The sequence below is a fragment of the Scylla paramamosain genome, unplaced genomic scaffold (genome assembly GCF_035594125.1).
Source record: "Scylla paramamosain isolate STU-SP2022 unplaced genomic scaffold, ASM3559412v1 Contig95, whole genome shotgun sequence".
Taxonomy (NCBI): Eukaryota; Metazoa; Arthropoda; class Malacostraca; order Decapoda; family Portunidae; genus Scylla; species Scylla paramamosain.
Window position 1 is genome coordinate 268,170 of NW_026973760.1, and position 16,831 is coordinate 285,000.

The 16,831-nt window shown below is 39.9% G+C and overlaps 1 protein-coding gene across 2 annotated transcripts in view; it reads left to right on the forward strand.

Annotated features, from left to right (window-relative positions):
- Positions 1-5,205: 5,205 nt before the first annotated feature.
- The window catches only part of LOC135098965 (uncharacterized), a 42,616-nt gene continuing 30,990 nt past the window's right edge, over positions 5,206-16,831 (forward strand). Inside the window, exons 1-2 of one of the 2 annotated variants that reach the window (XM_064001410.1) lie at positions 5,206-5,325; positions 7,222-7,302. The gene's annotated coding sequence lies outside the window, so the exon portion shown is untranslated. The remainder of the gene's footprint in view (positions 5,326-7,221; positions 7,303-16,831) is intronic. The other variant, XM_064001411.1, reaches the window with a different exon arrangement.

Consider the following 16,831-nt stretch of genomic DNA (forward strand, 5'->3'; position numbering starts at 1 on the left):
ATGCAAGCCCTAAATTATTTTCCCCATATTTCTCGCCCAACAAGATTCCCAGACAATCCTGATCTTGGTCAACCCTCCTTACTTGATCAGATCTGGACAAACTTTACTCCACCATCTTCTTCTGGCATCATCCATTTCAACCTGACTGATCATTTGCCTATATTTATTAATATAACTTTAAATTTTACTTTAGACTATAAACATAAAATCACCTTTAGAATATTCAATGGTACAAATCATAACCTTTTTACAAATGAATTATCTAAAGTAGACTGGGATGAGATCTTATCTTCTCACAATACAAATGAAAACTTTAATGCCTTTCATGATAAGATCAATACATTATATAATGAATGCTTCCATATAAAAACAAAATTCATTTCTACTAAAAGACTACAAAACCCTTGGATCTCTAGTGGTTTACTTAATTCTATAAAGTATAAATGTACGCTTTTTAAAAACTATAAATTGGGTTTGGTATCACATTCCTTTTATAAAAACTACCGTAACCATGTTACAAAACTTGTTAAAGATGCAAAGTCTAACTATTATCAAAATTTTTTTGTAATTTCAGAAATGATACCAAAAAAATATGGAAAACAATAAATCAGATTAGAAATACTTCTAACTTGAAGCACGACAAAACAACCCTACAGTATAATAACTCAACTTTAGATAAGCCCCTTGACATAGCTGAGGCGTTTAATAACTACTTTTGCAGCATTGCCCCAGAACTAAGTGATAAACTACCTAACTCTCACATAAACCCAACCCATTATCTAAAAGCTAATTTTCAAAATTCTATGCTGTTGCCTGCAATATCTACTTATGATACCATAAATATTATAAAATCACTAAAAAATAAAAACTCTAGTATAAATGAGATTTCAGTTAAAGTACTAAAACAAAATTCTGATATATTTTCCATACCGTTGACCACCCTCTTTAACCACTCTATCTCAACAGGGACTTTCCCTTATATATTAAAAAAAGCTAGAGTCATTCCTATCCCGAAAACTGGCCCGAGTAATTATCCTAAAAACTACCGCCCAATCTCAAACCTCAGTATTTTCTCAAAAATCTTTGAATCCCTGATGAAAAATTTCCTGATAAGCTATCTAGAAAAAAATAAGATCCTAAATCAAACACAATTTGGATTTAGACGCAATCATAACACTTTCCAAGCACTAAATCTCTTTTCTTCAGACATTTACTCAGCTCTCGACAACAAGCTATCAGTCCTGTCTGTATTCATTGACTTTTCCAAGGCTTTTGATACTGTAAATCATAAAATTCTTTTAGACAAATTATATCATTATGGCATTCGTGGTCCCATCCACTCATGGTTTACAGATTACCTAACCAACAGAACCCAACAAACTGTATTTGAAGGTGAATTTTCCACATTAAAAAACAATCACCTTGGAGTTCCTCAAGGCAGTATCCTAGGCCCAATTCTTTTTTTGCTTTACATAAATGACATATCTGATATATTTACACACTCCAAAACCATCTTATTTGCTGACGACATGACACTTTACTTACCCGGTCCTCACCCAGAACAATTGATTACAACAGTAAATACAGAACTACATCAGTTATACCGATGGTGCATATCCAATAGACTTACCATTAATACCGATAAAACATACTTTATGTTGTTTTCATTAAAAAAATATCACCATCTACCTCCACTCCAGATCAATAATAATAATATCTCAAGATCCTCACACATTAAATTCCTTGGTGTAACCTATGACGATTCCATGACCTTTAAACTTCACATTGAAAATCTCACCCTACGAATATCCAGACATATTGCCTTACTCCATCAGAGTAAAGACTTAATGCCTCCATACGTACTGAAGTGTATTTATTATGCTCACATCTACCCACTACTTGCCTATTGCAATCCAATATGGTGCACCACTTATCCTACCTATCTGATACCACTTCAACTCCAACTTAAAAAAATTGTTAGAATAATCACAAATAGCACGTACTTAGAACATACACGACTCCTGTTTAAACAAACTCAGTTGCTAAGACTAGAGGACATAACAAAAATGGCTATATCCATTCAAATGTATAAAAAAATGTATTCTATGCAAAACGATGCCCCCATCCATAATCATGATACACGTCACTGTGGCCAACTACGTCCTCCTCCCCATCGCATCTCAAAGTACCGTCAATCTACATTATACTTAGGACCTGTTTACTGGAACGATATCCCTCCTAACATTAGAAATTCACCATCTGTAGCTACCTTCAAAAACAAACTAAAACAACACATAATAAGTAACTACTAATAAATACTAATTAATGTTGACTCCCATCACTGTACCCAACTCCTTGTATGTGGCCATGTCTATAAATTATAACTTATTATATTTATCATTATTGTATACGCACTATGCATCATGTATTAAATTCATAATAATTATCTAAATTATTTTTTCATTATATTAAATTGTGTACTCTATTACTTGTTCCATTCTTTATGCCAATAGATCAATATCTATATGCAGACCCCAATGTATGTATTACTTTTTTATATATATATATATATATATATATATATATATATATATATATATATATATATATATATATATATATATGCTATATGTATATATATATATGGCTATATGTATATATATATATATATATATATATATATATATATATATATATATATATATATATATATATATATATATATATATATATATATATATGTTACTTTTCTTTAATTTCTTTTATTATTGTTTACATACACAGGTGTATGATCGTTTATGCAGATGTATGTATCACTAAATTTACTCACTGCTGTATAAGAAAATGTATGTTGATATCTATTTAATCTTATAAATACCCTTAGAATCCTATGCAACATTTAAAATTATTCTGTACAACATTTAAGTACTTACTGTGTATTGTACCTTATATTAAGTCCAGGTTTGTTAGCTTAGGTTTAGTTATATTATAGTTTTAGTTTTGCCTGAAAAGCTTACGCTTAAAAAAAGGCTAGCCATAATAAAAAATTTATGGAATATAAATATACAATGTATGAAATGGCTATAAATAAATGTTCAAATGTTCAAATGTTCTCTCTCTCTCTCTCTCTCTCTCTCTCTCTCTCTCTCTCTCTCTCTCTCTCTCTCTCTCTCTCTCTCTCTCTCTCTCTCTCTCTCTCTCTCTCTCTCTCTCTCTCTCTCTCTCTCTCTCTCTCTCTCTCTCTCTCTCTCTCTCTCTCTCTCTCTCTCTCTCTCTCTCTCTCTCTCTCTCATATAAACACACATTCTCTCTCTCTCTCTCTCTCTCTCTCTCTCTCTCTCTCTCTCTCTCTCTCTCTCTCTCTCTCTCTCTCTCTCTCTCTCTCTCTCTCTCTCTCTCTCTCTCTCTCTCTCTCTCTCTCTCTCTCTCTCTCTCTCTCTCTCTCTCTCTCTCTCTCTCTCTCTCTCTCTCTCTCTCTCTCTCTCTCTCTCTCTCTCTCTCTCTCTCTCTCTCTCTCTCTCTCTCTCTCTCTCTCTCTCTCTCTCTCTCTCTCATATAAACACACATTCTCTCTCTCTCTCTCTCTCTCTCTCTCTCTCTCTCTCTCTCTCTCTCTCTCTCTCTCTCTCTCTCTCTCTCTCTCTCTCTCTCTCTCTCTCTCTAAACACACATTCTCTCTCTCTCTCTCTCTCTCTCTCTCTCTCTCTCTCTCTCTCTCTCTCTCTCTCTCTCTCTCTCTCTCTCTCTCTCTCTCTCTCTCTCTCTCTCTCTCTCTCTCATATAAACACATTCTCTCTCTCTCTCTCTCTCTCTCTCTCTCTCTCTCTCTCTCTCTCTCTCTCTCTCTCTCTCTCTCTCTCTCTCTCTCTCTCTCTCTCTCTCATATAAACACACATTCTCTCTCTCTCTCTCTCTCTCTCTCTCTCTCTCTCTCTCTCTCTCTCTCTCTCTCTCTCTCTCTCTCTCATATAAACACACATTCTCTCTCTCTCTCTCTCTCTCTCTCTCTCTCTCTCTCTCTCTCTCTCTCTCTCTCTCTCTCTCTCTCTCTCTCTCTCTCTCTCTCTCTCTCTCTCTCTCTCTCTCTCTCTCTCTCTCTCTCTGGCTGTGTGTGTGTGTGTGTGTGTGTGTGTGTGTGTGTGTGTGTGTGTGTGTGTGTGTGTGTGTGTGTGTGACACCTGACATCGTATTATATGGTTAAGAGCAGAAGTTCTTATTAATGAAGTAAGTGAATGTGTGCTTTAGTATCAGTGGCTTGTCATGCAATATACAACAAAACACAACATTTTTACTAACATTTCTCATGGAAAACATTACTCACATGTATTTTTTTAGATATTGTTTTTTGGGGGGCATAAATACCACAAGAGAAGCCTATCATACAATTAATAGGCCTATAAAAAAACTTATAATACTTGTCAGAGGTTTTCATTTTGCTAATAGGTCTACATAACATTGAGGAAACTGTAATATACTTTGTTGTATCTGAACTCATCAATTCTTTCTTATTCTTTGTCTAATATGCAAGAAGAAAATATTACATTCCTTTAGCTCAGCACAGGAGATAGCACTGTGTTTAGGAGGTCACAAGGTCACCCTCACATAAAATAAAATAAAGCAGAGAAGAGATAAAAAGACAGGAGCCATTATTGTCATATTATAATGCCCTCCAATACTTAGTAAATGAAGGCTGAACTATTAATTCACAGTGTCACCGGTAACACACTGAAAATCACACTCAGTTCTCACCCATATGGCTTAACAACACCCCATAATTAGATACAGTATGTTTGACTTTCTCTCTCACACACACACACACATACACACACACCCTCATAAACACACACATTCTCTCTCTCTCTCTCTCTCTCTCTCTCTCTCTCTCTCTCATAAACACACACATTCTCTCTCTCTCCACTGAAAATCACTCAGTTCTCACCCATATGGCTTAACAACACCCCATAATTAGACACAATATGTTTGACTTTCTCTTTCACACACACACACACACATACACACACACACACATACACACACACAAGAAAGAATAATAAGAAATTAAGAAAAAAAAACATATGGCATTACAATAAAAAAAAATCTCAATAAATGGCATTTTAATGGTAATAAATACTCTTTATAAATAACTAAGCATTTTTATAAACCATAACATCTAACTTAGAACAACAAATAAAAGAAATATTGAAATACAAACACGAACACAAGAGACTCGACTTAAGATCAAGATCAAGATTACCCTCCTACTCCGCCGCCATTACGTGACCCTAACGTCTGGCGATCTTCAAAGCTTCCTTCTTCGCATATCAGGTACTTGGTCACATTTATTCACTAACAGGTAACGCAGCAAAGTCCTGTGGCGCCTTATAATGACGTAGATGTTATAAATTAAAGGTAGATAATGTATATATTAGCGAAAGTCCTTATTCACCCTTTGCCGCTTCCAGGAAAGGACTTAACAGCTGGCGGTCTTGAAAACTTCCTTGACTCACTAAAGAAAGTACTCTAACTACTATTGCTACAAAAATATGAAGTGTTGAAGTCACTGTGGGCCTTTAATCAAGTTTTGGTGGTAGGTTATTAATGATAGTAATATGATAGGTAGTGAGATGAGATTACATACGTCTTATCTCAAAAGATGTTTACAGCCATGTCCTGCTGGCTCGAAACTCACCCAATATTTTATGCACTGTTATTGTAAGTGTATTGTAATCTTGCTTGAGTGTATTGTAAGCTTTCTTGGCCTGTAAAGCTTAGTGTGGGGGTGGCTGGTGGTCCTGCCATCTGCCATCACCAGCATGGGGGCTGAGTCTTCCCCAGCCTGGATGTGCCACTCATGAAGGAGGAAAGTGGGCCGTGTGTAGCAGTTGATGAGATGGGTAAGCAGGTAGAGCAGGTGAGACAGCAGGTATAGCAGGTAGGTGGTGCCTCACAGGATCACTAAAGGATTAAATAATTTGGAAGTGAATTTCAGTGAGAAGCTTCGTCTTAAGATAATTTGTCTTGTTTCTAAAGAGGAGAGTAAAGTGTGGAATATTTGGTTGCTAAAAATGTTTATCTTCAAAGTGTAGATAACTTGTAGGATAAAGTTAAGCCTGTTTTTGATAAGCCTGCCGGTTTTATTATAGTTTAAGCCATTACACACTACGTTAGGTTAGGTTAGGTTACGTTAGGTTAGGTTAGGTTAGAGATTGGATAGGTTAGGTTAGGTTAGGTTAGAGATTGGGGACATTGGCTTAAACTATAAATTCACCAGCCTGCCAATGGTAACACTGTACGCTACATATTGAGATGTGTGCCTTATGTTAGGGGCCGAGACATAAGCATGGAGATGTTGTGCGTCTAGAGTGGGCTAGATATGCTGTGCGTGACGGGTGTTGCATGTTTAACTGCTACTGCTGCCAGGGGTCCACACGTTCGGAGAGTAATCGTAATTTTGGTTTGCGTCGGTTGGCTGCAAAAGTTCGGATCGCTTGTAAAATTTGTGCGCCAAGTCACTGAGCCGCAACTGCTGGAAAGCCTGTTTATTTAAGACAGTTGTTGCATCCCTTTGAGGCTAATACAGTTGTGAGGCACGCACCTGATGACTGCCACCTCAACCGGCCGTGACGGAATGCGGACGTGGGTTTCCGAGCCTTTCGCGCGTGTGCTCTGAGATTGTACAGTAGGCTTCCGGTACAGGTCAGAGCCAGCAGCAGCAGCAGCAGCAGCAGCACTGAACTTTTTAAAAAACAACTTAAAACATTTCTATTCAGGGATTCCTATGATATGTCAGATGTGACTCTAAAAGTGACATTTGGCCAGGTTAGAACAGGCTAAGACCATCAGACATTGAGACGTGAATCGCAGGCTGTTGCAACCACCGTGACCCCATAGCACACCCTGGTTTAACCCTTCCCCTGACCTACCTCATTTTTATCTCTCTATATCTCTTTTTCTTCCCTTTGTGTTTTGTATTTTTTTGTAAAGGCTAACGTGTCTTTCAGGTTTGGTGAGATTTAAGCGTGAGTGACGTCAGATTAGACTCTTGTTGAGGAAACGATTAAAAATGTATACAGCCATTGAGATAGACCATTATTTTGCGTCTAAACCCACCATGCCACCAATTCTGAGAAAATGAGAGTCAAGCAGGATAAGAAATACTCGTAATGATAATCTGTTATCTATATATTTTCATGGATTCTAATTCCACTTGTTTCATTACAGCCTTGGGAAACGCTTCGTCCATGCTACCAGCCATGAAAGACGTGCATGCGTGTTACTCACTGCCTTGCTATCTAATATTTTGTGAGTATTCTGTGTTTTTGTGTTGCATCTATTATTGACCAGAGTTATAAAAAGTTGTATTGTATTAATCTTATTACATATCACCAGTATTTTATCATATTTCTATATTTCACTACTTGTTAAATGTGAAACAATAAATAAATAATAAATAATCTCTCTCTCTCTCTCTCTCTCTCTCTCTCTCTCTCTCTCTCTCTCTCTCTCTCTCTCTCTCTCTCTCTCTCTCTCTCTCTCTCTCTCTCTCTCTCTCTCTCAAATACACCTAGACACACCAATACTTTCATAAACACATTGGAATTTTAGCCAGATGTTAGTGGTGGTGACAAGCTGGTGTTGATTTTGGTGTTGAATATTATTTTGCGTGTCTGTGGTGTTGTGTTGTCTCTAGGGGTGTGTATGGTGCTGTGTGGTGGTGCTGTGTGGTGGTGCTCTCAATATTGTGGTGTTGAAGGAATTTTTTTTAATCATTTTGTGGTGTTGAGAGTCACTGTGGTGCTGTGTTGAGGTGCTTCTGTCAATCTCAACACCAAAAACAGTACAGTCTCTTGAAAAACACTTAATTCGATACAAGATTACTAACACACACACACACACACACACACACACACACACACACACACACACACACACACACACACACACACACACACACACACACACACACACACACACACACACACACACACACACACAGCATCTCTTCACAGCATCACGGTGAATACTACTGCTGCTACTACTACTACTACTACTACTACTACTACTACTACTACTACTACTACTACTACTACTACTACTACTACTACTACTACTACTACTACTACTACTACTACTATTACTACCACGTGTACACCCATGACTCACTCGTCCTCTTCCTCTCTCTCAACACACACACACACACACACACCTGTTTTCTCATTTAAAGGTTTAATTAAATTAAGCAGGTGTGTGTTGGAGGTGTGGGAGGTGTGGGAGGGAGGGAGGTGGAGGGTATGTGATTGTGTGACAGGTGTGTGTGTGTGTGTGTGTGTGTGTGTGTGTGTGTGTGTGTGTGTGTGTGTGTGTCAGTGTGGCATTGGTGAGAGAGAGAGAGAGAGAGAGAGAGAGAGAGAGAGAGAGAGAGAGAGAGAGAGAGAGAGAGAGAGAGAGAGATTTCCGGACAGTCTCTCTCTCTCTCTCTCTCTCTCTCTCTCTCTCTCTCTCTCTCTCTCTCTCTCTCTCTCTCTCTCTCTCTCTCTCTCTCTCTCTCTCTCTCTCTCTCTCTCTCTCACCAATGCCACATGACACACACACACACACACACACACACCTGTCACACAATCACATACCCCCCACCTCCCCCTCCCCACACCTGTCACCCCCAACACACACCTGCCATACACCTGCTTAATTAAATTATATATATGTGTTCCTTCTGAAACACATCAATACATCACTAATCAGGAGGAGGAGGAGAAGAAGAAGAAGAAGAAGAAGAAGAAGAAGAAGAAGAAGTAATTATATGCTTTGAGAGAGAGAGAGAGAGAGAGAGAGAGAGAGAGAGAGAGAGAGAGAGAGAGAGAGAGAGAGAGAGAGAGAGAGAGAGATTTCTGGACAGTCTCTCTCTCTCTCTCTCTCTCTCTCTCTCTCTCTCTCTCTCTCTCTCTCTCTCTCTCTCTCTCTCTCTCTCTCTCTCTCTCTCAAAGTATATAATTTCTTCTTCTTCTTCTTCTTCTTCTTCTTCTTCTTCTTCTTCTTCTTCTTCTTCTTCTTCTTCTTCTTCTTCTCCTCCTCCTCCTCCTCCTCCTCCTCCTCCTCCTCCTCCTCCTTCTCCTCCTTGCACATATGACCTGATTGGTGATGTATTGATGTGTTTCAGAAGAAGGAGGAAGAGGAAGAGGAGGAGGAGGAGGAGGAGGTCGTCGAGGATGTGAAACCCCCCTACCTCCTCCTCCTCCTCCTCCTCCTCCTCCTCCTCCTCCTCCTCCTCCTCCTCCTCCTCCTCCTCTTTCCCTTATGTGGAGAGGTGTCTTAGTTTCCACACACACACACACACACACACACACACACACACACACACACACACACACACACACACACACACACACACACACACACACACACACACACACACACACACACACACACACACACACACACACACACACACACACACACACACACACACACACACACACACACACACACACACACACACACACACACACACACACACACACACATCTACCTTGGTAAGTCAACTGTGTGTGTGTGTGTGTGTGTGTGTGTGTGTGTGTGTGTGTGTTGATTATTATGATGATTAACGTGAAAGTAAGAAGGAGGAGGAGGGGGAGGAATACAAAGGAATACAAAGGAAAGCCAAACAGCAGGAGGAGGAGGAGGAGGAGGAGGAAGAGAAGGAGATAGAAGAAAATAATTGAAGGAAGAGATGACGAAGAAGGAGAAAAGAGAGAATGAAGAAGAAGAAGAGAGAAAGAATGAAGAAGAAAGAAGAGGAGAAGAAAGAGGAAGAGAAGGAGGAGGAGAAGAAGAAAGAGGAGGAGGAGGAGGAGGAGGAGGAAAAAGAAGAAGAAATGAAGGCTAAGATGTGCGTTCGTGTGTGTGTGTGTGTGTGTGTGTGTGTGTGTGTGTGTGTGTGTGTGTGTGTGTGTGTGTGTGTGTGTGTGTGTGTGTGTGTGTGTGAGGAGGTTAAAAGATGATCCACGCACACGCACACACACACACGCACGCACGCACACACGCACGCATGTGCGCACACACACACACACACACACACACACACACACACACACACACACACACACACACACACACACACACACACACACACACACACACACACACACACACACACACACACACACACACGTAATTAGAAGGGTTGTCTTAATTGGCTTGTGAAAAATATAAATAAATAAATAGATAAATTGTTAGAGATTCATATCGTATTTCTCCTCTTCTTCTTCTTCCTCCTCCTCCTCCTCCTCCTCCTCCTCCTCCTCCTCCTCCTCCTCCTCCTCCTCCTCCTCCTCCTCTTTCTCCTCCAATTATCTTCTTGTCCTTCTTCTTGTCCTTGTTAAGTACATCTAGAGAGAGAGAGAGAGAGAAAAGAGAGGAGGAGGAGGAGGAGGAGGTGTCTCCATCCTTCTTCCATTATGCAAGGGAGGAGTGGAGGAGGATCCTTATGGAGTAACTCACATTTAGAAGAGAGAGAGAGAGAGAGACTTTTTTAAAAAATTTTTTATTTTGTTTTCTTCTTCTTCTTCTTCTTCTTCTTCTTCTTCTTCTTCTTCTTCTTCTTCTTCTTCTTCTTCTTCTTCTCCTTCTTCTTCTGTCTATTCAAAATTATTATATTTATCTTGTTTTTGTTTTGATTCCTTTTTATGTATTTTATTTATTTTCTTTCTCAATTAATTTCTTATAATATTTTCCTACTACTGCTACTACTACTACTACTACTACTACTACTACTACTACTACTACTACTGACATCATTACTAATATCATCTAGTAGAAGAGAATTAGTTTAAAAGGTGAACTGTGAGTGTGTGTGTGTGTGTGTGTGTGTGTGTGTGTGTGTGTGTGTGTGTGTGTGTGTGTGATTTGATTTTACACATGAATAATACGCATCTCTCTCTCTCTCTCTCTCTCTCTCTCTCTCTCTCTCTCTCTCTCTCTCTCTCTCTCTCTCTCTCTCTCTCTCTCTCTCTCTCTCTCTCTCTCTCTCTCTCTCTCTCTCTCTCTCTCTCTCTCTCTCTCTCTCTCTCTCTGTGTGTGTGTGTGTGTGTGTGTGTGTGTGTGTGTGTGTGTGTGTGTGTGTGTGTGTGTGTGTGTGTGTGTGTGATCAAAATATGAGAGAGAGAGAGAGAGAGAGAGAGAGAGAGAGAGAGAGAGAGAGAGAGAGAGAGGAAATGAATTAACTGAATTTTAAAACCAAACAAACAAATTTCACCCAATCAGGAGAGAGGACAGGTGAGGCTCAACCAATGGGACTCCAGCACGCACATCTCCTCCTCTTCCTTTTCCTCCATCTCCTCCTCCTTCTCCTCCTCTTCCTCCTCCTCCTCCTCCTCCTCCTCCTCCTCCTCCTCCTCCTCCTCCTCCTCCTCCTCCTCCTCCTCCTCCTCCTCCTCCTCCTCCTCCTCCTCCTCTTCCTCCTCCTCCTCCTCCTCCTCCTCCTCCTCCTCCTCCTCCTCCTCCTCCTCTCACCTTAGGAGGAAGAGAGGACAATAGAGTCGCTTTAGAGAAAACAGGGAAGAGGAGGAGGAGGAGGAGGAGGAGATGGAGGAAAAGGAAGAGGAGGAGAAGGAGGAGGAGATGGAGGAAAAGGAAGAGGAGGAGGAGGAGAAGAAGAAGAAGAGCAGCAAGGAGGAGGAGGGAGATTAATAATAACAATAACAACAACAATAATAATAATAATAATAATAATAATAATAATAATAATAAACAAAATACTTAAATACTATTGGTTCTCGTTCCTCTCTTCTCATTGGTTGTGGGATGTGCGTGCTGGAGTCCCATTGGTTGAGCCTCACCTGTCCTCTCTCCTGATTGGGTGAAATTTGTTTGTTTGGTATTAAAATTCAATTCATTCATTTCCTTCTCTCTCTCTCTCTCTCTCTCTCTCTCTCTCTCTCTCTCTCTCTCTCTCTCTCTCTCTCTCTCTGTCTCTCTCTTGTATTTTGATAACACACACACACACACACACACACACACACACACACACACACACACACACACACACACACACACACACACACACACACACACACACACACACACACCCTTGGAAACACAAAACGGTCTTTATTATAATCTGAAGAAGGATATTCCTGTGTGGGTTGCGTGCGTACGTGCATGCGTGCTTGTGTGTGTGTGTGTGTGTGTGTGTGTGTGTGTGTGTGTGTGTGTGTGTGTGTGTGTGTGTGTGTGTTTGGGTTATGGGGTAGGAAGTGTGTTGCCGAGAGAGAGAGAGAGAGAGAGAGAGAGAGAGAGAGAGAGAGAGAGAGAGAGAGAGAGAGAGAGAGAGAGAGAGAGAGAATCATTTAGGAACTATGTAGAGAGAACTACTACTACTACTACTACTACTACCAATATCACAACAGTAGTAGTAGTAGTAGTCACAACTTATTATGAAGGAAGCAGAAGAAGAAACAGTCAGATTGTTGTTGTTGTGTTGGTGGTGGTGGTGGTGGTGTGTGTGTGTGTGTGTGTGTGTGTGTGTGTGTGTGTGTGTGTGTGTGTGTGTGTGTGTGTGTGTGTGTGCAAAAGTTTGTGGGTGGCAGGAAACTGTAGGGGGAGAGAGAGAGAGAGAGAGAGAGAGAGAGAGAGAGAGAGAGAGAGAGAGAGAGAGAGAGAGAGAGAATCTTATCACAAACATATTATTACTGATAATAATAATAATAATAATAATATCAGTAGTTGTAATACTACTACTACTACTACTTCTACTACTACTACTACGTAGGTAGAGGAAACCCACACAATAGGTACACATTAAACACCCAAACTCTGGTAGGTACAGGGTACGAGAAAGATTTAGGAGTTATAGTTAGCTCTGAACTCCGTCTAGGGAAACAATGCATAGAAGCCAGAAACAAGGCAAATAGGGTACTAGGATTCATTTTTAGGAGTGTTAAAAGTAGAAGGCCGGAGGTAATATTAAAGTTATACTTGGCGCTGGTCAGACCTCATCTAGACTACGCTGTGCAGTTCTGGTCCCCACATTACAGGAAAGATATAGGTCTATTAGAATCAGTACAGAGGAGAATGACTAAAAGGATACAGGGGATGAGGAGTATTCCTTACGAAGCGAGGTTGAAGCGGTTAAATTTACATTCTCTAGAGAGACGTAGGTTAAGAGGGGACCTGATAGAGGTCTTTAAGTGGTATAAGGGTTATAACAAGGGAGATGTAAGCAAAATTCTTAGGATCAGCAACCAGGGTAGAACAAGAAATAACGGGTTCAAGCTTGAAAAATTTAGGTTTAGGAAGGAGATAGGAAAAAATTGGTTCTCGAATAGAGTGGTAGATGAGTGGAACGGACTCAGTAATCATGTAGTTAGTGCTAGGACACTAGAGAGCTTTAAGAGAAGATTAGACAAGTTTATGGATGGGGATGATAGGTGGAAATAGGTAGGAGTGTTTCATACAGGGACTGCCACGTGTAAGCCTGGTCGCTTCTTGCAGCTTCCCTTATTTCTTATGTTCTTATGTACTACTACTACTACTACTACTACTACTACTACTACTACTACTACTACTACTACTACTACTACTACTACTACTACTACCAAGACAATGAAAAAAATAATAATAGAAATGAAGAAAGGAGAGAGAGAGAGAGAGAGAGAGAGAGAGAGAGAGAGAGAGAGAGAGAGAGAGAGAGAGAGAGAGAGAGAGAGAGAGAGAGAGAGAGAGTGAGTGAGTGAGTGAGTGAGTGAGTGAGTGAGTGTCAAAGTGCCCTATCCTCTCTCTCTCTCTCTCTCTCTCTCTCTCTCTCTCTCTCTCTCTCTCTCTCTCTCTCTCTCTCTCTCTCTCTCTCTCTCTCTCTCTCTCTCTCTCTCTCTCTCTCTAACACCATATACCTCAGCCTTGACAGTCCTGATTGGCTAAGAGAAATCAAGTGTGAAATTGATTGGCTGATTAAAAAGTGGTGTTTTTTGTTGACCAATCACGTAAAAGTGTTGTTGTTGTTGTTGTTTGTGTGTGTGTGTTGTATCTCTCTCTCTCTCTCTCTCTCTCTCTCTCTCTCTCTCTCTCTCTCTCTCTCTCTCTCTCTCTCTCTCTCTCTCTCTCTCTCTCTCTCTCTCTCTCTCTCTCTCTCTCTCTCTCTCTCTCTCTCTCTCTCTCTCTCTCTCTCTCTCTCTCTCTCTCTCTAGACAAGAGATATGATCACAGACCACACATCAACATGATGGACATAGTTTATTTACCTAGTTGTGACATATGGGTGTGTGTGTATTTACCTAGTTGTATTTACCTAGTTGTATAGTACAGGGTCCGAGCCAAAGCTCAATTAGTCCTGTCTCCATACCCGAATTTGTCCAATTTCTCTTTAAACGTGTGCACACTCTTTGCCACAACCACCTCTTCTTTTAAGTTATTCCATATTTCAGCCGTTCGATGCGGAAAGCTGTATTTCTTAATATCTCCCAAACAATGACTCTTCTTTAATTTCTTCATATGTCCCCTTGTACGTCTATCTCCTTCCTCCACTTTTATAACTAGGTCATCTCTGTCTATCTTCTCCATGCCATTTACTAATTTGAACATTGTTATCAGGTCTCCTCTTTCCCTTCTTTCTTGCAGTGTTGCTAATCCAATTTCTTACAGTCTTTCCTCCTAACTTAGGTCTTGTGTGTGTGTGTGTGTGTGTGTGTGTGTGTGTGTGTGTGTGTGTGTGTGTGTGTGTGTGTGTATTTACCTAGTTGTGCTTTATGGGAAAAGAGGTATGGTTGTGCGTGGCCTCGGACCGTAGCCAGGACTTGAACCCGTGTGCCTTATGACCAGTTGGCCCCCAAAGCGTGCGGTCCCACTGTACCATGGTGTCCCAAATATCTCTTGGTGTTTTGGTCAGTTTCAGTCCATGTCCTGTTGTATCTCCTGAGTCCCACACAAATAAATCTTGTTTGTCAACTTGATCCTTACCCTTTAATTTAAAGCTCTGTATATAGCAATCAGGTCCCCTCTTTCTCTTCTCTCTTGTAATGATGGAAGCTTCAGTCTCCTTAATCTTTCTTCATTGGTTAAACCTCTCAAACATGGTACCAATGTGGTTGCAGCTTTTTAGATCCTTTCTGTTTTTCTTATTTCCTTTTTATTATGAGGTGACCAAACAATTGTGGCATATTCCAGTTTTGGTTGAATCACATATTCCATCAACTTTTTTCATCATCTCTTGATCCATGTAAGCAAATGCTCCTTTCATCTTTCTTAGTAACTCATAGGTTTCCCCAACTATTTTGTTTACATGTTTTTCTGGTGATAAATTATCACTTATTGTAATTCCCAAATCTTTTTCTTCTTTGGTTTTCTTAATGTCCACTTCTCCCATGGTGTAGGAACTTGTCATTCTTCTTTTTCTTTTTCCAAATTCCATCACCTTGCATTTCTTTGCATTGAATTCCATTTCCCATTTCTTACTCCATTTATATATCTTATTTAGATCTTTCTGTAATGTTTCACAATCCATATCGTTTTCCACTCTTTTCAATAATTTTGCATCATCTGCAAACAGACTTATATAACTGTCAACCTCATCCACCATATTGTTGACATACATCAGAAACATTACAGGGGCTAAGGCTGTCCCCCTGTGGTACCCGTAACTCTACACCATTCTGATTTTTCTCCCTTTATTAATGTTCTCATTTCTCTGTTCCTCAAGAAGTTTATAATCCAATTCAGTGTGTTGCCTTGCAAACCCCTTTTTAAAATTTTCCATAGCAGTCTCTGATGTGGTACCTTATCAAATGCTTTTTTTAGGTCTAAATAAACACAGTCTGCCCAACCCTCTCTCTCTTGAATTATATCAATTGCTCTACTATAAAAGCTCACTAAATTCGTGACACAAAATCTTCCACTTCTGAAACCAAATTGTGTGTCAGTCAATGTATGTGTTTCTTCTAAATATTCCATCCATCTGTTTTTGACTATTCTTTCTGCAATTTTTTCCACCACACTTGTTAGGGACACTGTAATTCAATGGATCTTCTTTTATGATAAATCAGTCACAGCATGGCTTCACCAAGGAGAAGTCTTGCCTGACAAACTTGTTAAGTTTTTACAGTCAAGTGAACGAGGCAGTAGATAATGGTGATAGTTATGATATCTTATATCTGGACTTCAGTAAAGCATTTGACAAGGTACTCCATCAAAGGCTCCTGAAAAAGGTTAGGGCACACGGGATAGATGGGAAGGTGTTAGGCTGGATAGGGTCATGGCTTAGCGACAGGTGACAAACAATGGTAGGATGATTAATTTATCACAATGATTAAGTATTCAAGTATCAGTTTTCTGTCATGAACTGTAACCATTGTTTTCTTAGAAAGACTTGTTTTGTAAGACTTTTAAAGAGCACAGCAGAAAAGAATCACCTACATTATAACAAACAACTTGAGCAAGTGTGCAGTCTTGTTTAGGCTGTCTTTTGTGTCTCACTGTGCCTAATGTGGCAAAGCATTGATCGCATATGTAGGAAAACAGCAAAGTTTCAGAGAACAAAATTCAACTAAATATGTAAAAAAAAGTATTTATTTATTTATTTTTTATTTATTATGATTTTTTCCTACTTATCAACACCTCCACAAAACAAACACACACACCAATGCTAAAACCCTTCTTACATCTCATGACAGACCGCAACTCTTATATTAACTTACTGAGACACTGGAATCAGGATGCACCTTGCACTGAGACACTGGAATCAGGATGCACCTTGCACTGAGACACTGGAATCAGATGCACCTTGCACTGAGACACTGGAATCAGGATGCACCTTGCACTGAGACACTGAAATCAGGATGCACCT